Here is a 27,054-nt window from a genome sequence, read left to right as displayed (position 1 = left end):
GGTGCAAGAGCATTCTGTGGTCGGAATCTGTACTGGTATTTCATTTTGAACTGTATTTTCATGTGTAGGTGGACGGGCGGGGTCTAACGCAAGAAAAAAGCCCAGATTGAATAAGTCAATTTTTGCTTTCCATAGAGCGTACCGGACCCGGCCCGATTTAATCCATAATCTTACAATTGATAGATTATTTTCGCAAATAAATTCAATCTGGTCAAAATCACTCGAGGACAAGTCCTCCAGGGACTAGATATCTCCAAAGATATTCAAAACACTAGAGCAACACAAATCATATTTCGGAAAAGGGCCCTCACAACATTTTAAGATTAAGGTGTGGAATGAATTAAAATGCTGAGTTTTGATGTCTTTTTGGTTATGAGCTTGAATTGTGGACTTCATACCAGGATTCTCATTCGGATCTCTGATGTTTGAGCAAGAGGAGGAGGGTTTATAAATTGGGCCCTTGATCCTTGTGCGTTACTTGGGCGGGCCAGAGACGGATCATGGCGGAGACACTCTTCTTGAGCTTTGACAGAATTGGATAAACTCGGAACGGTTAGAATTTCAGCCGCTCGATTTAGCTCTGGGAGTGCCTCAGACAGTCTTTTGCCAAGATAGGCATCTACTGCCGTTTTCAGGGCGGATAGACGATCTTCAAAGGCAACAGATGGTATAGGAAGTATCTGAGGACCAGAGGAGCCCCTATCAGTACCGGTCGGGATGGAGTGAGTCGTGCTGCCTTGAATAAAAGGCTTAAGGGGCAAGGTTGAAGAAGCCTCGCGTTCAAAAAGGTCCACCAGTTCATTCAAAGGCGCATAGTCACCCTGGGGGACTTGCGAGGCAGAACTAGATGCGGCCTTAGAGGCAACCGTTACCACTTAGGTAAATCTATAACACCTCCCAAGCCTTGAGGGGGAGGCGCTATAGGCGCTGAGGCGCCAATCACCAAACTGGTTGGTGGAAATGTGACCTGCGGATTTTGATTAGGCTGTTTAGCAGACTTACGCATTGTTGTTACTTTGGTTGTCAATTGAGACCATTTTGAGATTGTGGTTTTTCTCTTGTTTTTCTGAGAAAGAGGCTGACCTTCATTAGTTTTAGTGACATTAGTGCGTGGAGAAGACTGAGGGGAATCAACGCTAATCCAAGAATCATTTTTTTGGTTAGTTATGGCATCTATGGACTCCACAGGGCGAATTATTTTTCAAATGTTGGAACCACTGTTAACACGGTTCTAGCGCCCCGTGAATTCGAATTATTGTTCGATTCCGGACCTGACGAACTCTGCAAAATGGTGGACTTGAGGGGGGCTGTGGCTAACCGGCTCGCAGTGCTCAAATTTTCTAAGGTAGTAAGTCTGTGCATAATAAGGTTTAAGGTCGAGGGGGAGGATGAATTTTGCGAGCATCGTTGCATCCACTCCCCAATTTGATCAATTTTAGTTGTTTGGAGCGCTATTTTTCGATCAAACTCTTCAAAGAGTTTGAAGAGACTTAATATTGTTGTGTTCACGGAACCTAAGGTAATCTGCAGGAGGGCCGGATTTACAGATGAGTCACTAGGGGTTTTTGCTGACAAGCAGCGTCTCGGGGTTGGTTGTATGAAGGACTCTTCAATTGCATGCCTTGTAGAGTCCATAGAGCCAGGAAGATTATAGTCCGTGATGACAGACAGTCTCGAACTTTCTAGGTCAATGTTACACTGGCGTGAGGGTGTATTGATTGTTACAGATTCTTTAGCATTCACGTCAATAATCTCACACACATCCACACAAGCTGTATCACCTACTGATGGGTGGAAGGTTTGGGGCTGCAAAATTGTTCCAGGCTCGATAATAGACTGTGTTTGAAATGTTGCATTAACAAGTGCGACCGAGTCCTCCAGATTGTCTTCCTCAACTACAGTTACCAATTGATTAACCTGAAACATTTTAATTGGAGTTTTAGGTAAGGTGAGTAGAGTTTGATCAGAAATGATCACAGTAGGGATTGATTCAGTTAGGCCTGGAGATGGGATGTTTTTAAAATCGCGTGGCTGCTTGTTCGTTGCCGGCAGCGCACTTTCCAACGGGCCTTGAGCATGAATCTCTACTGCAGGATCATTTATTTTGTCATAGAAATGCCTAATATCATGATTTAGGGAGGGTGCTTAAGCAACAGGAGTAAGAGTGATAGATTTCTTGGAAATTCGCGAGTAACTCTTTTTTTCCTCACTCAATTTTAAGTTATCACCATTTACTGGAGTTTTGAGCGTTACCTTTGGTGCCACAGTCTCAGAGGTAGCTTTACTAATCAACACATTACCCGAAATGTTACCCGTGTGGGTTGCTGCGGCTACCTCTGGCATGTCTGTTTTTAGCGTATACAGCATGCGAGACATAAGAAGCCTTCTAGTATGGCTACTTCTTGGAGTGTATAACAGACAGCTAGTACCAATATAGACTGCACAAGTGAAAGTAATGAGAAGAGAAATGCACTTTGGAGCGCTGGTTAAAAAAGCGTTACAAGAATTACCATGCAATAAAAAGCACTTAATAAGTTTAGACGTCTTTGGAACTAGGGCAAAGTACACTCCTATAGTCAGATGCCATGCAATGTATAAAATGCACTGAACCTAAAGATTAGTAAAAATACATACAATAACACAACAAGAACAGTTTGAAACATTATTCTCGAATGCAGTAGATATGGGTCTCTTTCAAAGAAAATAATAGAGTTAAAAGTCAGGGCTGGATATGGGAGCAAGTATATGTACTGAAAAATCTGTTTAAAAAGGACAGACAAGCAGCGATGATCCCGAAATCCAGTAATAGGGTAAGGAACGCCCGACAGCTCAAGGAGCGGCCAGAGTCCGACTCTCCCCCCTTACCCTAGTTACAATTTGGAGTTGAGTTGATGGCGGAGCGTATGACCTTAGTCAGATGTACACACACGGCCGCAGGACGAGGACGAGGACAAGTCACAACCAAACAGCAAAACAGCTGCTCCAGCACTTAGTGCCTCCAGGGCTTAATGCCGCAAGTGTGGTTGGGCCGGGCACTTGTGCTGGGCTGCGGTCACGTGATCCATCACGTGAGCGTGGTGGGCCCCGCCTCTTTCAGGAAATACAGTAGGCAGGCAGGCCGGCAGCAAGAGCTCCGCTCGCAGTGCTGCTGGGGCCAAAGTCAGCCTTAAACAAAGTCCAACGCTCAAATTACAGAGCGCACTTTCAGGTAAGCGAGTAAGCATCGCTCGGCGGTTGGGCCGGGAACTTGTGCTGGGCTGCGGTCACGTGATCCGTCACGTGAGCGTGGTGGGCCCCGCCTCTTTCAGGAAATACAGTAGGCAGGCAGGCAGGCAGCAAGAGCTCCGCTCACAGTGCTGCTGGGGCCAAAGTCAGCCTTAAACAAAGTCCAACGCTCAAATCACAGAGCGCACTTTCAGGTAAGCGAGTAAGCTTTGTGTTTGTATTACTAACGTGGAGCGATTATCTGAATTGCAGGTCGAACATAATCTACCGTGGTTTGCATTTTGTACAAGTTGCTGAAATGGAACAGATTCACAATTAGGTATTGATATATACACAAAGCGCTCATTAGGGATTTCTTCTTGTGTCACATTGTTGCAGAGAGTGCATGTATGTTTCCACATGTATGAAATCTGGAAGATTTCATTTATAGGTATGTTTTTGTTTTCCAGTACTAATAGTAAGTACATTAGAAATTCTTGTGGATCTTCCTGTGAGTTTATAGTGAATTTCACCATTCCAGCACAGTAGTCCAATTGTTGTCTTATTCCATAAACACCATACATGTTGTCAGGATTGTTTGCTGCATTTCTGTGAAGTACTAACATTTGCAAACACAATGGGTCTGTTCTGTGTAAGTAAATGTTCTCAACAATTGGTGGTAATTGAAATAGAATATTCATTGCTACATTTGCGTAGCAACTTACACCAACTATATTTGAGAGTTTAAATAGACCAGGTAGTTCTGTATCTGACGGCTTTTTTTGGAGTGTGTCTTCCTTCTTTGAAGAAGTACCTGGTTTACTTTCTCTAATTGATTCTTTTTTGCTTGTGGCACTTGATGAAGTATTACTTTCTTTTACTCTCTTTGGAGGATTTGCAGTGATATCCTGTTGCTTTTCTGTTTGATTTATTTTTCTTTTATAATGTTTTACTTTTGGTGGAACAGAATATGTGTTTAGATGGGGAGTGTATAGTGAACGAAGTCTATTGTATTCTAAAATGCAAGGAATATCAGCGTTTATTTTACTTGCATCAAAGTTGATTAGAAATAGACCCTCAAGTGTACGTAAGCGTGATAGTGCTACGTAGCTCATGCCTTCTTTAAAGACTGTGTTACCAATGTTTATCATTGCTTTGTCTAGGGTAAGGCCTTGTGATTTATGAATGGTGACTGCATATGCAAGAGTTAGAGAAAATTGTTCTCTGTGTACATACATGTCTTTGAAGAGAAGGAATAGAGCTGTTGAGCATCCTATTCTTTTTACTTCTGAAAGTTTGTCAAAGAGAATATTGACAAACTGAATTTTGTTGTCACGTGGGTATGTTTGAAAGCCAACAAATTTACCCAGTGCTCCATTAACTAGCCCTTGGTCCACGTCAAGGTTACGTTTCAGCATTACTCTGCAATTTAAGGATAATTTTAATATCTTTTCCAAGCCTGCTGTGTTTGAGATTGATTTTTCTAAACTATTTAGTCTTTTTGTGGCTTGGTCACACATGGGTAGTGTCATTCCATGTACATCTAGTTTGTCTGTGGCGCTAATTTCCATTATTGGTTGCATTTCTTTACTTAACATTATTTCATTGAATTTGAAACAGCTTGCAAGAGTTGGCATTAAGGCCATACAATTGACATTTTTGTGGGCTAATTGTTCCATAACATCTGTAGCACATGCATTATCACCATAAAGTGCATGAATGTGCCGGGTTTTCAATATTGCTTCTGCTTCTTTAGAAAGTATACCAACTCTGATACTTTTTAAGATGTTGGCATAAGTGAGATCTGCAGATTGGCGCATGTTTTCTGTTAATTCACTGTATTGGAAATGTTGCCAAAGGTTGACATTTCCAATGCTGCCAACAGTTTTACGGCAGAGTTTGTGTCCTAATGTTTTAAAAATAGGCTCACCTTTTACTGGTGTCAATTGAAGAAGATCTCAGAAAACAATAATGTGTTTTCCTGCAAAGAGCTCTTCATAATTTGTTTTGAGTACTTCCTGTAATATGAGGTGAATCAAAGCCAACATTAGGTTGGACACCATGCTCACTTCATTTATTAGTAGCATTTTCATTTGTTTCAATACTCTGCATAGTTCCATTGCAGCTTCTGCAGAAAGTTTGTAATAATCTAATTTGTTTTGGTGTTCTACTGGCAGGAGTAGTAATCGGTGTAAAGTGACACCACCTATGTTGTAGGCAGCTAAACCTGTGGGGGCAGTAACAACAACTGACAGTTTGTTGTTTGTCAATTGTTGAAGGAACTTACTGATGATTTTGATTAGGAATGTTTTGCCAGAACCAGCTTCACCACTGACATACAATAGTATAGGTTTGTAATTTTGACAGGTGCATTCTTTGTTTTCATGTTGTACACAATGTGCAATTTCGTTTGTTACTTCTTGAAAAATGCTACGTTGCTCATTGTTTAGCTTTGATTGTAGTATAGTTAAGTCTTCTTTTTCATCATACTGACACATGGTGTTTTCTACTTCTATCATAGCTATTTCTGCCTCATTTGTTATTAGTGGGTCTCCCAGTGGTTCTTGTCTTCCTGTGATAGAAGGTTGACTACTGCCAGGAGTGTACTTATCTAGTTGGGCCTGGAGTTCTTCTTCATGTTGCTGTTCATTGTGCAACATTGTTTTGTACTGTGCAAAGTTTACATCAGTTATACTGCTTTCATTTGCTTTGAAAGCATCTTCATATGAGTCATAGTTATCTAGTATTTCTTCTTCTTTTCTCCATGGTTTAAAGAGTTGTAGCAGGGACATGTAATATACTTCTTTATGTTGAGGAGTCTTTAATGACAATTTGATATGATTAATTAAATTTGGTTTGGTGAGTTTTACTAAGCTGCCTTCACAGTTTGTCACTTTGTATTTACGGTTTTGTTCATCAGGTTTTATATTATTTTTGTATGTGTAGTTTTGGGCTATGTGGTATAGGCTCATGGTTTCCAAAGTGGTACTCCTGTTTGGGTAGTATGTGTCCAATACATTGTTTTTTAAAATGTCTTGGCTGTTGGGATCTTGTTTGGCTATTGTTTCTATATCTTTGTATGATTTTAGAACTCTTTTTCTAGATTTAGCTGGACCAAGACTTAGCCATACTATATTTGCAGATTTACCATACAATGCAGTACCAGTTAATCGATCAACTGCTTCATAGGATCCACATTCTCTATGGGACAGCATTTTTATGCCCAAGCTGTATAATTTCTGAGACACTGTTTTATCTGATGACAGGTCATTCCATAGGTCTTGGAGCTCTGTCTTTTCTGATTTGGTTAAGTATGCTGTGACATATCGTGCAGCTGCAGTAGAATTGTCTGCAATGTGCTGCACGTCTATGTTTGCATTCCATAAGTGGGCAATGATTGCATTGTAATCATTGATATATTTTTCTTCTTCTTTTCTTTTTATGCAATATGTATTGTTAGGTGACTTACCTTTAACACTATGTCACTTGACCTGTATTTGTAACTGGCCTAGGGAAACCAAATCGGCATTTGGTGTAGTATTTCCCTTTGTTTTTGTATTTGCGATGACAATAATTGCCACATTTGTGTCTTTGGAATTGTAAAATTTGTGCATGAAGATCACTATTTGCGGATTCTGATGGAATTTCACAAGTGACATATTTTTCAATAAACTGTAAAACAGTGGCATCACTGTCTTGACCAAATTTAGGAGCATCTTTAATCCATAAAAGCATGTGGACATGTGGTGCTCCTCTGGCTTGGTATTCTTTTCTCCAAAAGAAGTGCACTTCTCCAAGGGGAGGAACAGTTTTGTTACAAATAAAATGTAGCATAGCAATGAAGCGATGGTGAAAATATCTTGAAACATTAACAGGATCCTGTGAACAAAGTTCTCCAGGTGTTAGTATATCTATGTTTGTTTTGTTTTCGTTTGATATGCGTAGGAAAGCATGTAAATCTTCCCATGCATATTCTGCACAAATTAATGTAATGTAACAAACCAAGTGGGTGGGCCAAGGTTTCTGATCATACAATGTACATCTCCATGACGTCGAAACCAGTACTCTTTAGTACCACGCATATTTGCTAATAGATTTGTAAGATTTGCTTGTAAAACCTCATCTTTTTGTTGAACTTTTTGTAATAATTGTGTAGCTGTCATATTTTGAAAGTGTGATCCTGATTTTAATATGTGTGCAACTCCGTAACATAAAGTTGCTAGTTCACTTTCAAAGAGTAGGTGGAATATGTATTCCACATTTTGTCGAAATCTGGGTCTTCAGAATACATTCGTAATGAGCGATATTCTGATGCTGATATTTGAATAGGTCTATCATCGTATCTTCCTCCTTTGCCAGTAGGAAAGAGTAGAGGAAAAGCACGTGCTTCTATACTTTTTTTCCCATATGCTGATTGGTGATCTTTTTGTTTGACGCATTTGGTACGTTTCCAGTGCATCTTCTATGGTGTCATTAGAGTGCAATGGATGAATTGTATAATGGTCTAAAGTGTTTGATATTGTTGCAGGATCTAGGAGCTCAAATTGACCAGCTTCTTGTGTCACTTGAATTATTTCAGTTGTAACTTTCAAGTTTTCTTCAATATTAATTTCTTTGTAATATTCATTATTTTCTTTAAGATATTGCAGGGCTTCTCTAACTTTATGTAAATCTACCAGTTGTTGCCAAATTCTTTTGTCTTTTGTAGGTACTCCATTTACCAAGATAATTAAAGATTGCTGCATTGGACGTTGCACTCCTAGAGTGTGCACATTTTCTTTTAGATATAATGGTAAATACACTACTTTTCCACGAATACCTTTTACTAATTCAGAGGGAGGTAATTTTGCAGTTTTTGGTTGAAGGCGTATTATTGCTTGAAATGGGTGCACTGTTTGAATTATGATGCTCTCATATAAATTAAGTTGTTGAAGGGGTTTTGGTAGTGGATATAATTCCAAGTTATTTGTGATAGCACGTGAAGGAGTTTGGTTGTTGTCAAGTTTTGTAGTGCAGTAACTGCAAAGTATTATGGGGTCAGTTATTTCGTATTTGTTTTCTGCTATAAGGTAGAGAGCTAATTAAAAAGTAGTGAAAGGTTGACATGTGCAGATTTGTTTCAAAGTTGGTTTACAGCTAATTCATCTTGTAAGTGGGTTTCACTTCCAATATATTTTGTCTGCATATAGTCGATTTCTTCTAGTAGGTCTTTTGCTGTACCATGTAGAATAATGTTATTTAAATTTAAATGTTATTTAAATTGGCTAGTGCTAAAGCAGTACTTTTAGCATAGTACAGTTTATAAACTAGATTTCTTATACTTGCATGATGTGTTGATATCCTTTTGATATCATGGAAGGGTGTTTTGCAAGTAGGTCCTGTAATGCAGGCCAATGAATGTCCTTGTAGTCCTGTGTACTTGCGTACTGGACAAGCATCCATATTTTGCAGTAGTTTAATTTTAATTTTGTCTTTGCTTTTCACATATTGATTGAGGAATTGGCGTAAAGACTTGAACATTTTTTTGGGAATGTTACACATTGACGTGCATGGGCATTTGTACACTAGATGTTCTGATTCAGTTGAATGGAGGGGTAAATCTACGTTTTCAGGGCATATTTTTGTAAGGAGTACTTCTTGTTCCATTATGGTATTATTAACGTTTTCATAACCTCGACCACTGCTATGTATAGCAATTGTATTTGTTTGCTTTTGTTTGTAGGCTTCTTCATTAAAGTATGGTTCTGTGCTTGTAGTGTGACTCCATTCACCTCCACAGATATTTAAGAAGTTATTTCTGTTGACATTTCGTTTATTGAGAAGTCTTTTTAGTAATTTAGTTATTAGTTTTGTTAGTGGTTTCATTCTGTTTGACACTAAAATAAATAACTTTCTTTTGAGAAGAAGTGCACTGTCTATCAACGCTTCTAAGATTACTTTCCTACGATAGGTTTGAAGTGTTGAACCGGGTTTCTCTCCTGTTTTTATAAGATTTTGAAGGACTTTGTGACAGAACATTTTGGCTAAAATACTTTTCTTGGTATGCTTACTTTGTATTATATCAAGATGTATAGAAGAAGTTTTATTTGTAGTGATAGTTGATTTTCTGTTAATTGTTTTTTGGGTTGTTTTACTTTTTGATAGAGGAGGCAAAGTTTTTGCACTAGAAACTTCTTCTGTTTCACTACATGACTGTATTAGCTGTTGTGTTTCAACTTTTTTTTACAAATTCTGCTGTAGATGGATTTTTATGTTGGAGACTTTTCTTTTCATTTGCTCTACTTCTGTGTTCCTTTCTACAGAGTTGCTTTTTGGTAGGCATGCTTTAGGGTCTGTTGAAAAAAATACAGAAGGTATGGGTTGGGGTGTTCTGCAATGCATGTGTGTTGTGTGCATGAGTGTTTGAGTGAGATGATAAAGATGTATGTAATGTGTGTGATTGTGCATTGGGAAGTACAACTACTAGGGATGGGTATTCTTGAATTAATGTGTTAATAAACTGGGGTTCAGATGACAGAAAAAAGTAAGCCAGTGGTATGGAGAAGTATAAATAGTATATCGAAAGCTATACAATTAAAACAGTGTTTCTTCTACAACATCTAAATTCTAGTGGCTGAGTTGGGTAATTTGTGTGGCCAAAAATAGGAATTTGTGGGCCATTCTGCCAGTAAATCACTGTTTAAGACGGGAGGATTTTTGGTCAGAATGGTGCAGAATCTCTATTTTTAGGCACAGAAGTAGCATAAATTAACATTAGAGTGTGTTTGAGTAATAATTCAAATATTATGGTAACAATCTACTTACTTTTTTTTCTAAAATGATCAGTTTGCTTCTTAGTTGTTCTTTGTAATTCAAATTCGGCTGCTTATTTTCAGGAGAATGGTCTTCACTGCAATTGTAAAAGAAAGAAATTAGTAATTCGGTTTGTATATAGCACTGTTTTTAATTTAGACATAGATTTTTTAAATTGAAATGCTCAGCGCCTTCCTCAAAACCATTAAAACTATCTTATGACTAACTGTAGGAAAGAAAATATCTTTACTATGGCTTGTCAAAATCATAATGTACCACTGCATACCACTATTCCTGTAACTAAGCTTTTCCACGTAATAGTGAGTCCATGTGATAGCCTGCTTTTCCACGTAAGAGGGAGTCAATGTCATAGCCTGCTTGTCCTATATAAATGTAAGTAATTATATAAACTAAAAAAAGAAAACCAAGTATGTGTTTGTACAAATATTATTCTTTGAGATTTGATGATAGAGTGTGCATGTAATTTTGTTTGATCATATGTAGTCTATATATTTTATTTCAAAAATGTTAGTTTAACATTATTTGCGTGTGTGTGTGTGTACGAAGAAATTAAACGGTATAAAGGTTTGTAAGTCACAGTTCATTTTAGGAGAATGAAAAAATGATCGTAGATTCATTTTACAGATTATACAAGATAAAAGTCGGTTAGAAAATGTGTTCATGTACTGTATAGAAAATATGCATACCTGTAGTTTGTGTTCATGCATATGGATATGGACGAAGCTGCAAGTAGAAATCTTGGAGACTTGTCTAGTATTTCTCGTAGATCATGCTTGCCAATGGTATGAGACTTGTAGTCCGAGAGATTCACCGTACATTTGCAGTGCTGATCTATGATGATGCAGTTACATGTAGAGGTCTTGGATTTGATTGGTGGATGGTCATGTGATTTCTTAGCTACATCCAATGAGGGAATGGCACAGAGAGTGAAGTGGAAATGGTAGAAGGGCTGTCCATGTTACGATATGTTCGCGGACATGGCGGTAGTTCTAGGACACCGCGTATTACATCCAGGGAATTTGGGGTGGGGAGGCATGCAAATGAGATTGAATGTAGCAAGGGATTGGTCAGTAAAGTTTAGTGAGTGTGTTGTGCTAGGAGAGGTTTTCTCAGATATTCTTTTTGCTGAGAGAAGAACAGATAGCTATGGCTGAGTGTTTTAAAAAACAGATTGTGTGGATTTTGGGAGACTCGTGGATACATTGGTTGAAGGTGCATGCAGAAAGCTGTGGAGTATCTATAGATCTTGGATTCCCACATGTGGAAGTGCACTGGCATGGAGTCCGTGGAATGAAGTGGCTGGACTTGATACCTCTCCGTGCAACTTTGAAGATAGAGGAACATCCAGACATAATTGTAATTCATTGTGTAGGGAACAGTTTAGGACATGTGTCTGGAATTTCTTTGCAATTTGCAATGAAAGAAGGACTTCAGAAGATCATGGACATGTTTCCAACTCCAAAGTAATTTTTTCACGGATTGCGCAGAGACAAATGTGGCTTCGTTCTTTCTCATGTGGTCCACAAATGGAGAAAGCAAGGCATAATGTCAATAAGGCTGTTTGTGCCTTCCTAAAAGATTTTGGCATGTCCTCTTTTCACAATGAAAATATTATGTTTCGTAGTACATACATTTTTCGCAGAGATGGTGTCCATCTTACCTATGCTGGCAATCAGATTTTTGACATACAAACACCTCCCAAAGGCTCTTTTCAGAGCCACCACTTCCTCCCAGAGTAAAATGCAATGGTTACAATAGGGTAGCATGCCAATTTTTTTTATGTTCGCGAACTGTCTGCTGACTTTCAAGAAATAGAAAGGGCCCTGCGTTATTTATCTTTACTTCTGTTTTTTAACTGGGAAAGGCGGCTCTGAAAAGAGCCTTATTTTTTTTTTATTTTTGTTATTTTGTATTTTTTTTGGTTTTTTACACACGACACACTAGGAGAGGAGGGGAAAGGAGGGTTAAGGGGGGGGCACCAACCACAGGGATAAGAAAGGGTGAGCTGAGAGAGGAAGATGTAGAGTGGGTTTTATTTGGGTAGTGAGCAAGTCTTCTCGTGCTCTGAGACGATAGTCCGATAGTCTCAAAAGCACTACAAAGTCGCTCCCCCTGCAGAGTACTGTGTCACAGTACATACATGAAAATGTGACCTTAGAAAGGTAAGGGTCATCAGAATTCTGTATGGCTTGTGAGGCAGCTTGACGAAGACGCTGTCCCAGAAAGGTGTTCCTTGTGGTGACAGGATCAGAAACGGAGGATGAAGTAGAGGCAATCAACCTACTACGCTCTTCGAAAGGTACAGCCTTGCGAATGGCCTCTGTGTGGAATGAGTTCAGGTGTCGCTTCATGGTCGTAGTCCCAAAGCTACACAAACCATGCCTCCCGCGACTGAGTACCATTTTGCACTCATTGCAGGTGACACGGTTCGCACGAGCCTTAGGACCATTCCCATGAACGGTAAACAACCGCCACACCCAAGAATCACGCCGAGGGCGGGTAGTAGGGTTTTCCTCTACCTCATTCTCGTCATCCTCTTCTTCCTCCTCTGTATCCTCACTCCTGATCCCCTCTTCAGGCCCTTGGGAAGGTGGTGGTGGTGGAGGGGTTGGGGGTGGTGCTGAGGCAGATACAGCACCAGGTGGCCACAGAAGCCATCAGGTTGAAGATGGAAATCTGCAGGTTGCAGCAAAAATCTCTGTGCTCTGTAGAATAGCCAGAAACACAATGAGAATGAGCTCTAGGGCCTGATCTTTTATAGGGGTGCTTGTGCGCGGTTCACGGACATGCGCGCCGTCCGCAAGACAGATCGAACACCAAAAAAGGTTCAAAAAGTCACAAAAACTATGTGGAGACTTAGGATTAGTATGTGGGATTTGTGGTATGTTGAGTTTTTAATGAGAAATATTGTGGATTACTTGGAAATGTACTTTTAAAGTGTTTGAGGACTAGAACAGTGTCCGCATTCAGAACATGCGATCAGCGTGGGTGCGGTCACATGATTGTTTCATGAGCATGTTCGCTAAGGTAGCAGCCGTCCACAGGACACCCAATGTACGGACATTGTTTTGCGCATGCGTGTTGATGTTCTACGGACAGTGTTCGGGTCCCTAACTAATTAAAAGTGCGTCATACGTAAAACGAACAGTTACGGACAGCCGTTTGTTCTTGGCACAGTTTAATTTACTTGTGCACAATACGGACAGACATAGCGTCTCAAGCACACCTCCATTTTTGTTTATTTACCAACAATTCAGGACACCACGAGTGTTCTTACAACAGTTTCAACTTGCTAGCGAACACTACGAACAGGCATAGTGTTCTCAAGGACACCTCCATTTTCGTTTATTTACGAACATTTCAGGACACTACGAGTGTTCTTAGAACATTTTCAACTTGCATGAGAACATTACGGACAGATATAGTATCCTCAGGACACTTACATTTTCGTTTATTTACGAACATTTCCGAACAACCGCGCTGTCCGTGGACACCTACATTGGTTTTACCACAAAGAACTGAAAGTAATTACAACACAATATAAAAAAGTAACTTTATTTAACATATATAAACAATTTATGACTGAGAAGGTGGGGCAGAAACGGAAACAAAAACAGGAGAATTAGGGTTTTCAATATAAGTGGGATCAGGTGAAGAAGGGATGGAAATCTCATCAAAACGTTGTGGTCCATGGAGAGAGTTTGGGGTTAAATGAATGGGATATGGTGAGGGGGGACAAGTGCAAGTGGAACAATGGTATGTTGTTGGTGGTTTTAGGTGATCTTCCACAAAGTTCTTTAAATCCGTAAAATTTGCCAAAAATTGGTCCATTTTGTGGGTAATGTGTTCAAGAGTGTTATCCACCGCTTCTTTTTCTTTCGAAATTGCAATTTTTGTAGGGTCTGTAAAAAAACATGTATATGTTGAATGTATACAAAATAATATTTATTAATTGGTTTATATAGTAAAGTGTGTACCATTAGGTGGACTATCTTCTAACATTTCGCCTCGTGGGAAATGCTCCTCTAGCCAGTCCAGAGTACTGCACATTTCTGTGAGAAAACAAAGAAGTAATATGTTTTTTTTTTCTAATATAGAATGTTTATAAATATGTGAGTAAAATGAAGTGCACTTACTATTTCTGGTAAGATATGTAATCAGTAGTCTATACGTCTGGTCTTGCTGTTAGTTGTGGAGTGTCTGTGAGGTAATTATGTTGGAAGCTACTTTATCTTCTTTTGGTATATTCCATTTTAGAACATATTGTATTTAAATGAATGGTTAGTGTGTTACATATATGGGTTACATTTCTTAAGTATTACTACATATACTTTGTATGTGTGCTGCTTTGTGAATTTGTTAAATGTTCCTATGTTATGATATAACAATTACACATACCCCCCCAGAGTTTTTAGGTGCTGGTACTGTTGTTCGAACATGTCCGCGGACAGTCAAATTCAGTAGAAAGGGTTCAGTATGTTCCATATTACATGTACATAAAGTCAAAGTTATTATTGTTAAGTTGTGCTACTAAAAAACTATGAAATGCAGTAAAAAAACTTTGTTAAAGGGGCGTTATGGTTAAGTTGCGCTACTAAAAACCTATGAAATTCAGTAAAAAAACATTGTTAAAGGGACGTTATGGTTAAGTTGCGTTATAAAAACCTATGAAATTCAGTGAAAAAACTTTGTTAAAAGGGACATTATGGTTAAGTTGTGCTACTAAAAACCTATGAAATTCAGTGAACAAACTTTGTTAAAAGGGACGTTATGGTTAAGTTGCGCTACTAAAAACCTATCAAATTCAGTAAAAAAACTTTGTTAAAGGGACGTTATGGTTCAAAGTAAAACCGAAAAACCCCTGTAATTCGGCAGTTATGGTAAGATAAGCAACCATAACTCACACCACTGTGCACTGCTAGCACTAACACCCAGGACATCAAAGATGACATCACAAATGTCATTGATGACATCACTGATGACATCACATGGCTGGCTCTCCCTTTTTTTCCTTTACTGACATATCTAAGCCACATAGTTTTCTTCAGTAACAGTCAGGAAGTAAAAATTGAAAAGGTACTATATTTGTAGACTAAGGGTCAAGTCATATCATATGAAACATATATATAGCGGAAGACACAGGCTTGAAAGAGAGCAATCCTTTCTGTGCATGAAGATAATCATTAGAGTTATCAGCACTTTCTCATAGTTTTATTTTTATTACTATACCTTCCCTGTATATGCTCATATTTGTATACATTGTACTCACACTCCTTTCCTTATGGTTCACTGACATCATTTGATACACATACATACAGAAAGTAGCACCTTTGAAACAGAGCAATCATTTATCTGCATAAAGATAATCAGTTAGGTTATGAAGTCTTTCTGCTACTACTTCTGCTTCTTTGCTTACTTCTCTGTCCCTGTATATACTCATATTTGTATGTCTTGTTGTCTCTTTGTGTTTTGTCTGTATTAAGTGTAATTATGTATTAAGTGGGTCTTATTAGCTACTTATTACATGTTAGATTATGAATATTGCACCTTCACCATGTATACTGCACACACTGCCTATGTTTCTGCATGAGTTGCTTAGTATACTAGATAGAACTTCATAATAGAATGCTATTAATATCAATGCATTGCTTAATGCACCAATTAGCTCATGATATGTATTCAAATGATTCTTCACACTTTTTGGTCAACATTATAAGAATCCCTCTTACAGAGTTTTTATGAAAAATATATGCACATGTGATGTCATCAGCGATGTCATCAATGACATTTGTGATGTCATCTTTGATGTCCTGGGTGTTAGTGTTAGCAGTGCACGGTGGCGTGAGTTATGGTTGCTTATCTTACCATAACTGCTGAATTTCAGGGGTTTTTCAGTTTTACTTTGAACCATAACGTCCCTTTAACAAAGTTTTTTCACTGATATATATATCATCATGGGGTTATTTGAAAGACCAAGGGACTTATTACAGTATGAGAATTTTCAGAACAAAAGATGCAGGAATCCTTGTCAATTTTAAATTATGTATCTATTCTCCTCATTAAGCCTACATCATAATTATCCCCCAATTTCTGGCCCTATCAGAAGCCAGTGGGCTTTTTGGTGGGAGCTGAAGTGAACATGCTAGCCAATCCTGACCATGGAAATTTTGACAAGGTTGCTGTGTCACTAGCCCTAGAAAAGGGCAAGTTTGCATCAGAACCAGGCGTTTTATTAATTATTCGGGGAGAGAGCTGTTGCTGGACTCTTGCAAGGAACAACTAGCAGAGAGGCCTCAATCCTTGCATTGGAGACAGTGGCTGGGACATATATAAGCTAGCTGGGACTAAAACCAGAGGAGCAGAAGGAGTCTGAAAATCTCTGGTCAATCCCTGCCTGTCTGAGTGAAAAGGCCATAGGAGAGCCGCCAAGATAGGTCAAAGTGGTCTTAAAGGAGGTCAAGCTAAATCCCCATACAGCTGAAAGCCTTTGACCTAAGAACTATAAAGAAAGCAAGGGAAGTGAGTCCTGTGAACATTGAAAGTAAATGTGAATGTGAAGTTATCAAGATTGAACCCGAAAGACAGATGCTGATGAGAAGGGGGCAAGTCTAAAGTGCCAAAGAAACAGTGTGTTGACAAGAGTGAAACTGGCCGAGGGAGGTCCACTGGAACTGTTTGAAAACACATTAAGATTAGTGAAGGCTGGAAAAGCCATAGTGAACCCAGTGGCGGGAGGCTGAAACCAAAGAGGGATCTGTGCCCGGAATAGTGGGACCCAGGGGTGAATCCATCACCCAAGAAATACGTAGAACAGAACCTTGTGTTTGTTTGTTGGTTCTTTATTGGTAAAAATATCAGGCCCTCAGGACCAGGAAACCACAACCACTGAAGGCCTTGATATCGATCGGAACTGTTTTAGGATCCAAGCCCAGAAGAGAGAGATCCAGAGGGTGAAAAGCCATCACCAAACACCACGAGTAAAGAGGGGTCAGAGCCCGAAAGAGGGGGGCCCAGGGGTTAAGAATCCTCACCCTAAGGAAAACTAGGAAATAAACTTTCATTTTGGTTGAAGGAACTTTTGTTTTGTTGCTTGAATATGTCAGGCCTTCGAAGGCAAGAGACTTTCAGGAGAAACAAGATTTGGCCATTGACGGCCCTGATAGATGCAAGTGGAACTGTCGTTTCGTGCTGGGGAAGCTCGAGACTGTACTGTGCTCCAAGGTCCCGCCTTATCCTGTGCTCAAAACATGCGGAAGGAAGACCCAGGCTACCATATCCTGACAAATTATTTGTGAACACTTATTTCTTTTCTTGAAAACTATCCCACACCCTTTTTGTATTAGTTGTAATTTTTGTGAATAGGTTTCTTAGTATAGGCCCTTTTTTATTTTGACACACAACTAGGACTGCCTTATTTTCATTTGATGGTCAACGCTTGCTCCCATCTTAGATGTATGCGTTGATTAGGCGTTTATCCAGCCTGCATACAATTTAATAAACACCCTTGAACTGTGATCACTTGTGTCTGCTTTACTGTTGCAGCATGAGTTCCTTACAGTACCCACTTCTTCTTCAATGTGGTACACAGTTTGGACAATTTGCTTTTGAGGAGCCCATTGATCCTCTCCACAACGCTGTTGGCCTGTGCCTGGTAAAGTGAACACATATGATGCTTAATGCCAAGTAGTGCTGTGACGTACTGAAACAGTGAATTGAAAAAATGTGTGCCATTGTCTGACCTTAAAATCTCACACACATCCCATCGATGGAAAACCTTGTGTACCACAAATCTAGCAGCACATTTGCCATCCAGATGTGCGCAAGGCCCTGCTTCCACCCACCTTGAGAAAGGGCAAAGCACTACTATGAGATACCCGGAGCCATTGCAACGCTCACCCATGTTGGCATAATCTATGTGTAATTCACAGAACAGTCCATTAGGATGGGGCAATGTGCCCCGTAATGTCTGTAGTGTAATTCCTGTACTTAAACTTTGACATGTGGTGCAATGTACGACCATCTCTGTGAGGCTCTCCTGTATGTGTGAATATGAACCAGTCCTCCTGTATATCTCCTACAATGTGCTGCTTCGAACTGTGGGATGGGTAGTGTAACTGTTCAAATGCTACTGTTAGCAGCTCCTGGGGCATTACTATCTTCCTGGAGCTCTCTTGTCTCCACAAAAGAGCCATTGGGGATTGCTTGCATCTGCTTTGTAGCCACAATTCCATCTCCCTTTCTGGTGCTCTTCCCTGTAACTCGATTATCTGGGAGATAGGCAATGCTGTGTAAGGTGTTGGATGCTTGCTTGCTGCTTGAGTTGTCACAATGTACTCAGCAGGCATTTTTTATGGCAGATACGCTGCCTTTTCAGCTGCCGCATCGGCGGCTGCCTTTCCCATTGATATTTTGTCTCTCCCGTTAGTGTTGGCAGTGCACTTGATGACCACCATAACAGATGACTGGGATAATGGTTCTATTAGTGTTTCTCGCAGTGCTGCATACTGCACTGGAAACCCTCTCGTCTTCCAGTGGGATAGACCAGCATGCACAGTTGTTGTGACATACACCGAGTCTGAATATATTGTGACATGGCACCTTGGGACGCTCTCAATGCTTCGATGAGCATTATGAGTTCTGCCGCCTGTGCAGAATAATGCATGGGCAATCTTTTCATAACCACCGTCTCATACTCCCCTTCCTCAAGTCATACCTCTGCTGCCTCTGTATGTCTCTGTCCACTCTCTTGGTCAATTGTGGATGACCCATCAATGAACAGTACCTCCCCCTCTGTCAAAGCGCAATCGTTCACTTTGGGCATGTCATCCTCCTCCCACTCATATGTGGTGCAGTCGTGCAATGTTAGATCTTCGACAGTGGGCATATCTGTTATGAAGGTAGCAGGATTCACTGTTTTACATCTAACCACATGAATGTGCAGCTTTGACATAATAATCTCATACGCCGAAGATCTCTGTGTAGTCACAGTGGATTTTGGCCTTTCTAGCACGGCAAATAGCGAGTTTGTTTGTTTGTTTGTTTCTTTATTTGTAACATGTGCCAGACCCCAGAGTATCAGGGTGCGGAGACATGGATATTTTAAGCGTACAAGTTACAGAGTATTTCACAGGAATTTACATCATTTACAAATTGCATAATTAATACTTACAACTTACAGAATAAGTCACAGGAATTTACATCAATTATATTTACATCAATTACCAGTTGCAAATTATTGTATAAAGGGCATACATAGTCAAAAGAGTGATTTCACAGTAGGTATATGGGAAGTCAGGGGAGCTGATACTGAGGAGGAGGAGTTGGGTGGCCTTCTCTTTCAAGTCGGGATGGCTTTAGATATCATTAGATTTGAGCCAATTGGTAAGGTTACACCTGAAGTGTCTGTAAGTTTGGTTTTCCCTTAGTCGTGGTGGTAAGGAGTTCCACAGTTGGACAGCTTTGACCGGGAAACTATTTCTGCCTATGGTGGCTCATTTGAATAGGGGAATAGGGAATAGGGGCAGTTTAGCTGACCTGATCAGTTTACAAGTGTAAGCCGTGGCAGATGCCATAGCATTCACTTGTCTTGTCCGAATAAGGCTGGAGTCAAGATAGACACCTAGTGTTTTAACATCCTTCATTACCTAGATTGAGTTTCCATCAATATTGAAAGAAGTACATATATGGCCAAGTTTGTTGATATTAGGGGTGGTCCCCAGGATGATAAGTTCAGTTTTATCATCATTCAGGCATAGACCATGTAATGCCATCCATGTCTGGATGATGAGGTATATCTTATTCATCAAGGCCAAATCCTGGATGTAATCCCCTGTAAGTGGGAAGAGAATCTGAGTGTCATCTGCATAGTTAGTGTAGATGACACCAAGAGAATCCAGATCATCAAAGAGGGGCTTGGTGAATATATTATACAGGGTAGGGGAGACACAGGAGCCCTGGGGAACACCACATGCAATAGGGATAGGATCAACTGCTTCCGAAGTGGAGAAGCCTCTCATCGTTCTTTGACTCAAGAATGATTGTGTCCATGCTAGGGCATGTTGTGAAAAATTTGCAGCTGATTCTAGATGGCTGCAGAGGACGGTGTGATCCTCCAGGTAAAAAGCTGCTGAGAAATCTAGTAAGAATAATAGGGCACATTTGCCCTGATCTCTAAATTCGTCCACCCGGGCCATGAGGTCGATGAGTGCTGTTTCACTTCCACGCTACCCTATCTAGTATTTTGAGGAGGAATGGTACCGTTGTTATAGATCTATAGTTAGTGGGTATGGCAGGTTCAAGAGTTTGTTTCTTCAGAAGATGGAGGACCCATGAATCCTTAAGATTGCTTGGGATGGTACCTGTTCTAAAAGATGCATTAATAAGCTTGGATATAAATGGTGAGAGATCTCTAGCAGCATCATTTATAACTTGGGCTGGGCATTGGTCACCTTTACAGTTAGTAGGTTGGAGAGAGAGTATTATTTTTTCAACTTCCAATATAGTGATTTTGTTGAAGTTGAAGCGGACGTCTGGTTTAGGTAGGTTCAGTCCATTTCTGGGTTGGGTAGTAGCTGTTGGTACATTTAGTTTTCTTTTGTCAATTTTAACTTTAAGAGTGGCAATTTTGTCTGTGGCCCTCATTACGACCCAGGCGCTGGACCATGGTGCTAATAGCACCATGGTCCAGGCCAGTAACTCACCGTCTCCGCCATGGTGGATGGCGGAATTACCACCCCATTCCAAGGTTGGCGGGGCGGTAATTCCCCATTCACCATGGCCCCTTCCCCATTCCCATTTTTGCCCCCATAGGGCATAATGGTAATGGGGAAGGCGCTAATTACGGCACCGTAAATTACGGTGCCGTAATTAGCTCCAAGGTCCCTTTGCGGGTTGGATTTTTAACGCCTGCAAAAAGCAGGCGTTAAAGTCTCCAACCCGCAAAGGGACCTCGTAATCAGGCGGTAAGTGTTTAACGGCGCCGTAGCCTTTTACGGCGCCGTTAAACACTTACCGCCAGGGTCGTAATGAGGGCCTGTGAGTTCTTTCTGTATGCTTGTGCACCAGGGCTTGTCTTTAACACAGTTGTTAGGTACCGGAATGGGGTTTTCTAGTTCCTTTAGTATGGCGAAGAGTTCCCTCGTACCTGATTTAGCCTGTAATATCCCATTGTCAAAACTTTCTTTTTTAGCTCATCGTATTTCATTTTTGTATTTAACAGAGATGTTTATATAGTTTACTTTGTTCTCATCTGACGGTGTTAGCCTCCATATGGATTTGTTTTTGCTTTTCTTAATGATTTAAGGTGTGAAGTAAACCAAGCATTTAGATGTGCTTGTGGCTTACTACTCCTTGTTTTTAAAGGGGCAATGGTATCAAGAGCTTCTAGTACCACTTTGTTGAATTTATTCACTAGGGTGGCGGGGTCGAGTGAATCTGGGAGTGAGTTTAGAGTGGGAAGTATCAGTGGAATGAGTCTATCTCGAGTTATATATATATATATATTTTTAAATAAAATTTAGCTGAATTTAATCAACTTTTTCAATGATAAAATAGACAATTTATCAAACAACTTACAAAACATAAGAACAATTAAAAGAATGAACAAACAAAAAAAAACATTTAACATTCAATTCCTATTTCAATTTGCAGGAAAAAGGCCTCAAAACAACTGACTAAGATAATCAATTTAAAATTCCTTTCTTGATCAAAATAAAATTTAGAGATGACAAGCATCGCAAGAGCTAATTAATTACATTAACAATTTCCCCAAAAAAATTTGGAGGAGCACAATTGCACTTTATGTTCTAGAACCACTTAAAAGCCGATTTCATTAAGTGGGCGCAAAAAGAGAATAAAGAACTACATTCAAGGTTCACACGAACTTCATTTGAGATTTCACACGAGCTTTGAGACAATTATTCCAAGTTTAATGCATGCAAAAAGTTAATAGTTGCTATTCTTATACTCATGCTATTAGTGGCTGATAATGCAATCCATCTATTTTCATGTCTCATTTGACTAAAGTATGCCAGATGTTTGATGAAATGAATTTGTCTTAAGTACATAAGATCTAGACAGTCTACTAAGACATGCTCTAAGGTTTCTGCAATTGCTGGGTTGTTACAGAAACGACACCCTTTAGCTTCAAGATCAATCTGTTTCCTCCGTGCTTGAACTTCACGAGTGGAGCATAAGCGTAATATAGCATTTCTGATGGCAGGAGACGGAGCTTTACAAAGATAAGAAGCCATTTCTCTGTATCGCTTGGGGGCAAACACAGAGGAATCAAAGTCCTTATACTTCAGACAGGAGAATCTGGTATCAATCCAATCCATCATGTAAAGCTTTTTCTTTGCTCTATCAGGGTTAGAGGCAAGGGTTTCAATTGAGATTTCAGGATTCAACATTATGGACAAGATGTTTTTTAGACCATGTTTTGGGGAACTCATGGGCTGATGATAGCAGATAAAAGGACACTGTGGCTAAAGTGGAATCATTAAGAGCAGATAATAGCCATTTCCTAAATAACCTACATAAGCGTCAGTTGTACATAGCAGTTAAAGATGTTAACCCTAATTCATAACGAATCATGGCCCCAGGGATACATTGCCATTCTTTTTGTTTCCAGTTGGCATGGAAGGCGCTATGGGATTATTACAGTTATGGATAATTTTGGAGTCTATAGTAAAGGCAATGAGGGAGTGGTCCGTCCAAGCCTGGGGGCTGATGGTGGTGACATTGATGTTACAGTTGTGGTCAGCTACCCAGTCAAGTGTTCTACCCTTGAGGTGGGTGGGCTGAGTTACTTTTTGTTCAAAACTGAGTGCAGATAAGGCATTGGCGGAGACAGTCGCTTGATTGTCGTTGGGGTAATTGTAGCCTAGGTTCAAGTCTCCTAATAGCAGTACCTGAGATGTGTTTTTTAGGTTGTCAGATAATAGCATAGAGAGGTCCTCTTCAAGGGAGCCAATGAGGCCCAGAGGTCTATAGATTAGGTGTATGGCGATAGTTTGTGAGACTGAGATCGGTAGCTTTATAGTCAGGGATTCACATGAGTTAGTGTGCATAGGAGCTACTAATCTCATTGCTAGTGAGGATTTAGCTATAATTGCTATTCCCCCACCTCGGGTATTGGTTCTATCGTCTCTTAAAATAGTATATCCTGTTGGCACAGTGATCATCAGAGAGGGGCTAGCTGCCTGATGCAGCCAAGATTCCATGATTGCTAGGAAGTCATAGTTCTCTGTTTCTATTAGATCAGCAATTTCTGTAGCATGTGCTACTAGAGATCTTGCGTTGATAAGAGCTCCCTTAAGCTGGTGTGTGGGTGAGTCTAAAGTAGGGGTAGGTGTAGTCTTACTACGAGTGATGGTCATTGTATTATGATTTATGTTGGGGTTAGCTAGCTTTGTATTCACTGCAGGGGTGATGTTGAGGTTTGTAGTACTCGATTTGGTGAAGGTGTGTTTATCAGGGTAGGTATACTTTTTTGCTGGTCTAGCTAATGGTTCGTATAGCTTGGGTAGTCTTGATTGTAGTTTAAGGTTCCTATGCAGGAGGTCACATGGGGCATATGTTATATTCATGTTAAGTTGAGAAATAGACTGGTGAGGTCTATTCAGGGTATTCTGGGAATTATTCAGGGTGGGCCAGCACTCAATTAGCGATAATGTACACAAGAGGACCGTAAGGCAGGGGGCGGTGGCAAACATCATGTGCAGAGATAGTTTAGTTCAGCAATACAGTGTTATAGTAGCACACAGTAGGCTAGTTTGGCTATGTTATAGTAGCACACAGTAGGCTAGTTTGGCTATGGTATAGTAGCTATGCAGTGTTATAGTAGCACACAGTAGGCTAGTTCAGCTATGTTATAGTAGCACGCAGTAGGCTAGTTCAGCTATGTTATAGTAGCACACACTAGGCTAGTTCAGCTGTGCTATAGTAGCACACCGTAATGATCATAAAGACGAATTACCCACATTGTAATTACTCCATCATGGCCCTGCCTGGTTGTGACCATATCACTAGCAGCAGTCTAGTCATTTTTTTCCATAGAGCAATGCAGGACGCTGAGGTCACTTCCTTACCTGTATATCAGCCGGGAATCCCAGAAGATCGACGCGTTGCTACTCTCATAGGAGTAAACAAACGCTACGTGAGTACAGCCATTGCTACCCTTCTATCTCTCTATTTTCTAACATTTCCATTTGTTGCCTCTTACTCACCTCCTTACTCCTCATTCCTATTTTTCAACTTGCTCACAGAGCTCGGCATTAGAACAGAAAGAGGTATCCGAAACCGAAAGTAACAAGCCAAGCCTCTTTAGTCCACAACTGCATTCGGCTTCGTCCCGTGTTTACCATCCAGGTCGGCTTCCCTTTGTAAACCTGCGTATTGCATACCCAATCTTTACTGGTTGTAACATCATTATAATAGGAAGCATTGTATTCTCAATTGCAGAGCAGTTCCTTGCGTACTGAAAGGAAGCTCCAGGCGTCAAGCCGTCTCTTTATACTAAACAGCTGAGTACTGTCATGTAAGCAGCTGGTCTTGGTTCACTCTAAGCATTTTTTTCCTTAAACCTTTCATACATTGTTCTTGTTCTTTAATCAGTTCTGATATTTCCTCAGCTGTCTTGAGCACGCATGGACTCTTCCCCCCCCAACAACTAGACTTCTCTGACCTACTCCTTCATATGGTAATTTCAAGACCTTTTACTATTTGATCTTTATTAAGTTAACACTACCTCCTTATACTGAACCTTATGCTTTCTCTCTAATATCCCATCCAGTACCGGATCAGTATAAATAATACCAGAGAGCAGAGATGGATCTTCATTCCCTTCCTGCCTGTCTCGCGGAGTCAACGCTCCCCAGCAGCACTTTGCAGGGTTTTCTCCCCCGTGAGGGTTTCCCTGTGATCCCTCCAGCGGCCAAGCATTTGAGCTGGGCTCAGGAGGGGTTTCCAGGGGGATTCCTTAACTCAGCTGGGAAACAACTTTATACACACGTTCCATTTTTTGATCTTCACTTCGAATATCGAGCTGGCCAGGATTCTACCTCCCATCTGTCTTTCAGGTAGGAGATTATTCGTTTTTGTTCCAATTTGCAAAGGCTGTTCCAATTACAAAAGACAAGTTGAGATTGAATATAACAGTTAGCAACGCCAAAAGAAGTATAGACTGCCTTATACTATTGGAACAAACCTTAAGAATCTCATAGAATGGATCCGCAACAGCAACAGCAGATCCAGCAGCTGATAGCTGCAGTCCAATCACTGACAGGGCTGAACTGGGAACTAAAAGAGGCCCTGGAAATAATAACTAGGGACCAAAACAGGCCCTGGAAATAAAGTTCAAAGTGGCCCTATATGTCACATTTTCAGCAAGCCCAATGCTTTTCCTATGGGAACATTTGGAAATACCACAGAAAAGAGGCCCAGGGTGCAGAGGCCCACCGGGAAATCTCCAGAGTTCCCTAAAGGCCAGTCCACCCCTGATCACTGACCACCGAGGTTCAGCAACTCCAGCAAGAGAATGCTGCCCTGAGACAAAACCAACAACAGGCAGCATAACAGACAGCACAACAGGTAGCCCAACAGGTAGCACAACAGGTAGCACAGCAGGCTGCTGCCTCCCGGATCCCACATTGTTCAGAGGTTCCACCAGGACCACTTCCTGGGGGTCAATTCGATGTCAATCCTCATAGGGTTAAGGAATTCTTAGACTCTTGTACCATACAATTCGCCTTCAAGAGTGCCTTTTTTCATACAGACCGGGACAGTGTGGTTTACATGGTTTCCCAGATGACCTGGCCGGCACTAGCCTGATCACAAACAATAATCCTATTTTGGATTCTCATACGGCCTTTTGCAACATTGCCGACAGGAAATTCGGGTGGCATCCCAAGAGCACTTACTGGACTTAAAACAGGGTAATCTAGACATTTTGGTTTATATTACCAAATTTAAACAGATGGCCAGTGAAACCACTTGGTCGGATGATGCCCAGGTAACAATCTTTAGGAGAGGGTTGTCAGAGGATTTAAAAGACGAAGTATCCAGAGTCCCACGTCCCACTACACTGACTGAATTCATTGCACTGGTACTTCAGATAGATTATCGGATGAAGGAACGAATGACTGAAAGAAGAAGAGGACGGATCCCTCAATTTTCTTCTAATTTCCCTACCTCTCCACGGGCACCACCAACCGAGGAACCTATGCAATTAGGTGCTACGGCCAAGGGTCCCCTGTCCCCTGAAGAACGGAATCGAAGGAGATCCCTTGGTTTGTGTATGTACTGCAGTGTCAACACACGCGATCAGGAAACACCAACCCCCGGCCGTAAGGGGAACCACAGTCCGGGATCCTAAGTCAGAACAGGGTTCCTCACAAATATTCCATTCATCTTCCTGTTCCAGTCTCTCTGATACCACCATGGTGGTATTAAAAGTATCTTTATCCTTTGGGGATCGGATATTACAAGATATCCCGGTCCTGATTGACTGTGGAGCCGCCGGGAACTTTGTTGACAATCACTGGGCAGCCTCCTACGGTGTTCCACGTTCCTGCAAGGCAGAGTCCATCCCAGTGGAAAGCGTGGATGGAAGCCCTTTGACGTGAGGACCCATTACGGACCATACTGGTACTGTGTTGATGTCTATTTCATCCCACCAAGAAACCATAACTCTAGACATTATCCGGGCAGCACATCACCCTATTATTCTAGGTCTACCATGGCTCAGAAAACATAATCCTTTTATAAACTGGACAGGAGGGTCCTTCTTTCTAGGATCTGAATTTTGTCTAACACATTGCATTAAAGATCAGCAGAAGGTTCTGTTAGATGCAAATTCACCCTCTCCAGGCCCTCAGAGTGTTACTACTCTGAACCAGATCACAGGTCTTCCAAAGGTTTATCACCACTATCAAGAAGTGTTTTCCACCTCTGAGTTCTCCCAGTTACCACCCCATAGGTGGGATGATTGTGCAATTGTGCTAATACCCGACCAGCCTCTACCCTTTGGTCGAAAGTATA

This window comes from Ambystoma mexicanum, chromosome 4p (genome assembly GCF_040938575.1).
Source record: "Ambystoma mexicanum isolate Mex_15411 chromosome 4p, UKY_AmexF1_1, whole genome shotgun sequence".
In the NCBI taxonomy this organism is placed as follows: Eukaryota; Metazoa; Chordata; class Amphibia; order Caudata; family Ambystomatidae; genus Ambystoma; species Ambystoma mexicanum.
This window is presented reverse-complemented; position numbering follows the sequence as displayed.